Here is a 6,407-nt window from a genome sequence, read left to right on the forward strand (position 1 = left end):
ATATTTTCCTAATTTGCATGGAAATTCTATCCAGACTTATGGATAATGCAATTAAGGAAAAAAATATATTTGGGATTAAAATCATTAAAGATGCTCCAAATATCTCCCACCTGTTCTTTGCAGATGACTGCTTCCTTTTCACTAATGCAGATCTAGGAGAAGCTAAAAATTTACTCGACATCTTATCGTAGTTTGGTAAATTAACAGGGCAAATGATCAACCTCCAAAAATCAGGAATATTTTTTAGCCGGCGAATACATCCAAGACATGGGAAAATAATTGCTAGAATTCTGAAAGTCCAACTAATGACTAAATAAGAAAAGTATAATTGAATACTGTATAGCTATACGACTTTTGTCTCGATATAAGAGATATAGTAAAAATGGACTTTCCGAGTGATAGATGAGTTTCAGTCTCCACGTACCTTTTGTTGATGAAGTTCCACAAGCTCTGCTTAGTAGTTCTTCGTCTTTAATTGATGAACGTCGTGAAGTATAAAGCTCAACTACACAATCTATCCTAGTCTGAGACATAGCTATAAGTAGCCTAGAAATCAAGACTTATAGTTTTGATCACTAAACTTGACAAGCAAGCGCGCTTGAGATAGCAACGCTTGCGAGTTTGACCGAGCAGTGCTCTAAAATCTCCCCCTTTGTCAATTTTAGTGACAAAAATATCAATACATATGGATTACAAAATAAATAAACTTTGTAGCTTCTCATCCAAATGCTTGTTCTCCTTGGTTATTCAATATTACTCGAAATATTCGCCACTTCCAAGTACTCCAGTGATTCTGAACGTGTTCAACTCAGCATCATAGTTGTTGAAGATCCGTAGCCATAACAACGACAAAACAGTTGCTCCCAATCATTGTTATACAGTGTCATAGTATTAGTACACCACATCAAAGTTCAATTGTATCACAACTTTGACAACAATACTATAGTGATATGTATCACTCCCCCATAGCCAATACTTCATATCACAATGAAAACCATCCCCCCTTACATAATGATCCATAAACCATATGTATTTGTAGTGTAATTGTCCCCCTTTTTGTCAATATAAATTGGAAAAGGTACGAAAATTGTGGGATCCTAATGAAATTTTCATAGAGACACTTCATGACCAAAATAGAACATATCAACTTTGTTTCGATGATTTCACGTAGTCGAAACTAAGTGTGTTCATCAAGGAGTTTATAAAGATACAAGAAAACTCCTACAATATTCCACAAGAACATGTAATTATATCTTTGATTGAACACAGGAGTGTGTCAATGCTTCAATACACTGATCTTTCTTTAATATATTCTCTCTTTCCTTCTTGCTAAGCCAATCTCTCTTTTTGATTTTTCTCTTTGACTTCTCAATATCAAGAGAAGATGCAGACTTATTCTTAAAGTGATCTTTCAGATCCAACACCTTATCAAGAGAAGACATCGGATCCTGACTCATAGTTCGGACAGGGAATGACCAAAGAAGGAGAAGGATCTTTTTATATTTTTCATACTTCCGAAGATATAATATTTTATAAATACGAATATCTTAAATATATTTTCAATTTCTAGATTTTATTTCATAATCTCCACATAAGTGCCTTGATTTTTACTTCCTCACACACAAATTCGGCAAACAAGGTGGGGATGTAATTCTAATATCGATTAAGTGATATTAGTGTGATATTTTCTCTGATTATGGGATTTGGAACAAACAATATGTCCTTGATCTAGTATCGTATGAAAAAAATCTTTTCTTGTTATCTCGAATTAACGAAGTGTCTTGAGATTGACTGGAGTTGCATATGCAACTTTTAGAAATTTTGTTCTTTGAGACAGTTTTGCATTTTGTCTTATTTTTCCTTTACCATTATATGATTTATAAACATCGGAAGACATGTCCATTTTTAAAATGGTTAAATCACTAATGGAGAAAGAAGGAATATTGACAACTAATGCAATATTAGTTGTTTCCTCTTATTCTGAATCATATGAATCAGAGGTCTCGTATAGAGTTACAACCAATGCCTTGCTTCCAGTGTATTTTATAAGATTGGGACAGTCTTTAGCCATATGACCAAAACCTTTACACTTAAAATACTGAGGCTGATATTCATCATCTTTTTCCTCATCTTTCTTGTTCTTGACAGGAACTCGATCATGGGGTCGAGAAGATTGATGAGTATCTTTTATGAATCTCGTATTTCTTTTCCTCAAGAGATATCAAAATTGTCTAGTGATCAATGATAATGATTGTGCAATTTCACATCATAATTTTCTGCAATCAGTTCATCGGAATCATCCATCAATATATCTTTCTCCAACGGGTTTTTTGGAAATTTTGCAGCTTTAAAAACAATTCCTTTATCTTGAATAGACCGTGATTCATGATCAAATATCTTTAACTTTCCAATGAGTGTGCTTCGTGAGAGTGTTGAAAGTTCATTTGCTTCTATGATTGCATGCTTCTTAGATTCGTATCTAGATGGCAACGATCTGAGAATTTTGCACACTATATCTTTTTTCAGATAGTCTTTCCAAGTGAAAATAAGCATTAACAATCTCAGAGAGTTTAATATGAAACTCTTCAAAAGTGTCGTTGTCATCCATTCGAAGGTTTTCCCAATCTGATGTAAGAGTTTGAAGTTTATCTTCTTTCTCTGATGTGTTTCCTTCGAATACGATCTGAAGATTATCCCAAGCTTCATTTGAAGTTTGGCATGTTGATACATGATGTTGTAGATCACGACTTACAGCATGTATAATAGCATTCAAACCATCTGAATTCTACATTGCAAAAGCCTTTTCTTCATTTGAATAATCGACCAAGGGTTTAAACTCAGTTTATGAATTCTCTATTTTCGGGTGATTATAACCATCGATGACTAATAGCCAAGTATTAAAGTCTCTTGATTGAAGAAAAGATCTCATAACAGATTTCCACCATAGATAGTTTGTTCCGTCAAATCTTGGAGGTACGTTAACTGAAATCAATTCATGTGAACTCGAGTTCATTTCTTATAGGTTGGATCGCACCAAACACATATTGTTAAATCTTTTCGTGTTTGCATGCTCTGATACTAATTGAAAAGACGAGGGTACCCAAATACACCACAATCTTTAAGTTATTTACCTATAAGTCCTCTTACCGAAAGTTATTTATATGGACAAAGTCGAGACAATACAACAAATCGGTATTCACACTTTGAGAGATCGTCTATGGATACAAGATCGAGACAATTCAACAAACAAAGTGTGATTACTTGATAATAGGTTCGGACTTAACAAAACTCTGTAGGATCACTATCAAGTAATACAGAGTTAACGTTTGTTAATGAGGAATCTGCAAATGCAGAAAAACCCCGGGACCTAGTCCAGAATTGAATACTCTCAGAATTAAGCCGCTATACAAAATCTAACAAACTTGGTATAGTTGAGACCAAGCAACTAAGCCTATATAGTTCACCTAGTTTCTTCAGTATCCCTGCGCTTTCGACATTCGATAAGTGCACGCACTGACAATTCCTTTGGATCGTATTCCAAACAGTAAAGGAACAACAAATCTGTTTGGTAAAAACTCTCTTGATTCTTTCAGATGAAGATATCTCAAGTCATAAGCAAATGCTCTTCTGTTTAACTAATAAACTCCTTTGCCTAGTCAGACCAATCTATCCAACAACTACCAAAGTAGAAGAGTTTAGATTTGTAATCAATCAATATAGAATCAACAAGAAACTATAAGGTGATGTCGGTCTTACACAACTAATCAACCGAATAAATCTGATTCTAGTTGGATCCCAGCCGACCAAGGTTTGTGCAACCCAAAGATATAGAAACCAAATCATAAATATTTTTCTGTCTTCAAATCTTATTTAATCTCCAGTAAACACCTGCACAACACCACTTGAATCTCTTGTGATCAATCACACACAGAACAAAGTCTGTTAACAATGGATTATCACAAGATGTCTTTAGATATACAAACAATTCTAAAGATCCCGTCGACACTTCGATCTAGTTTGAGTGAATCTTATATCAGATCAATCGAAAACTAAAATAAACTGTAATTATCCAGTTTCCCACTAATGGTACTCGTAAATCGCTTCTTGATCCCACAAAATTCTTCAAACGAGCAGTCGTGAGAGATTTTGCCTAATTAAGGTACTTTCATCTCCGGATAGATGGCTCCACCATAAACAACAAGAAGATGATGTTTGCCTGGCTCTTAGGATAGTTTGCTCGAAATGCAAACTTGGCTATTTATAGACCAGGGATGTTTGGACCCCAAGGAATTTCCAAAACCGAATTATTCTTAAGATATGCAATAAATGCCCAAATCAGTTTTCATAATTCCTGGAAGTGCTTTGCCTAATATTTCTGAAATCTCACTAGAAAATATCCAATTAGTAAATGCACATTACCAATTTTTATTTTCCAGAGATATGCATTTAATTGATGGTAATTAAAAGCATATAAAACTAACAACCTTAATTAAAAGATTCTTAATTTATTTCGGTCCGGGATCTCCTTGAGTTATTAAGGAATATCTTTGAACAATAAAAGATAAGAGTTACTGATCATGTTCAGAGTATGTAGAAATCTTTTCTTTGTAAATCTTTTTTCATATTTACAATCTTGGAATCGATTATACCACACTTCCAAACAAGTTTATAATTGGTTCATCTGTATTCCAAGAAAAACTATGTGACTGATCAAATATCAATTCATTAATCATGGGTTTACGTTTCTACCAAACACAAGGATCTATTCTATCTTAATATGGTTATTGGGACCGGTTACGTCAATTACCAGGACCGATTACTATATTCTCATGGTATTACTTGTGATCGGTTACACAAGTCACTAGGATCGGTTACACCAATTACCAGGATCAGTTACACCAATTACTAGGACCGGTTATGCCAATTAAAAGTGTTAGAGCATTGCTCGGTCGAACTCGCATGCGTTGCTATCTCGAGCATGTTTTTCAATGTTAGTGATCAAAACTATAAGTCTTGATTTCTAGCCTATTTATAGATGTCTCGGACTAGGACATAGATAGTGTAGTTGAGCTTAGTTTTCACGATGTTCATCATTTGAAGACGAAGAACTACTAAAGGGAGCTTGTGGAACTTCTTCGACAAAAGGTATGTGGAGACTTGAACTCATATATCACTTGGAAAGTTTATTTCTACTACCTCCTATATTAAGACATAAGTCGTGTTACGATATAGTTTTCTCTATACGCATTTGAGATTTCAAGGTGAGTATATCTCGCTTACATATTTCTCGAAATATGTGTTGGTAAGCTTTCGCTTCGACCAAGTTCATCTTATATCATGAGAAAATTTCCGAGTAACATCTTACATGGTTTATGTGATACAATCATTTGATATAAGCTTGAAATGTTTCGATAATGAATATTTCAATATCTTGAAAATTGCTTTGATGCTAATAGTGTGTGAAAACGACTATCATCATTATAGAAGAATGTTTCAATGATTGAAATAAAGAGTTTAGAATCTTGTAACCATCTTTCGATATAAGCATAGTGTGTTCGCACATTAGTGTATAAGTCCAAAACCGGGAACCTAAGTATGCATACTTGTGTGTATACAAATTGGTTATAGGAGACTGGGTAAGTGGAGGAAGTTCACGTCCGTGAATTTCTACTGAGTTTGGAAAACCAAAACAAACTCATCTGGTTACCTAAGTACGCGTACCCGTACGCATACTGGCGGAAAGTTCACGTCCGTGAATTTCTGTTGAGTTAGAAAACCAAACCAAACTCAAATCCGGTAACTTAAGTACGCATACTTAAGTGTGTTACTTTCTAAAATCGGTTGTACGTGAACCTAAACATATATATATTAAGGAATGCAATCTTTGCAAACCGTGGATATAATGTTCATGTACTGATTCGAGTGAATCAAACCGATTTTGCTTCAATTGTGTTCTTGTATAATTCTTTGAGAATATAGAAATTGAACAACTCTTTAACTAATTTCATTTGAGTAATTTGAACTAGTTATGGTTAAGATGAATAAGGTTGATATGAGAGTAATCATATGTCTAACCTCGGTTAACTATTTGTGAACCAACATGGTGTACACATTTAAGTACGGTTACATAAACCTAAATGAGGGTACATTTCATTTGTGTGTAACAACCTAAGTTCGATCTAACGGTTGAAAGATATTAGCTTGGTTAAATTAGGTTTTTCATCTAACGGTGAATATTGAATGCTTTGTTACCAAGGTAACTTGGATTGCAAACCCTGATTTGAAAACTATATAAAGGAAAACTCTAGCAACTAGGAAACTGAAAAAGCGGGGGTCTAACAACCACACCTAATATTTCAATTAGCAATATGTATGGACAAACTCCAATATACTTTTAAGAGAATGAA

This window comes from Papaver somniferum, chromosome 6 (assembly GCF_003573695.1).
Source record: "Papaver somniferum cultivar HN1 chromosome 6, ASM357369v1, whole genome shotgun sequence".
Taxonomy (NCBI): Eukaryota; Viridiplantae; Streptophyta; class Magnoliopsida; order Ranunculales; family Papaveraceae; genus Papaver; species Papaver somniferum.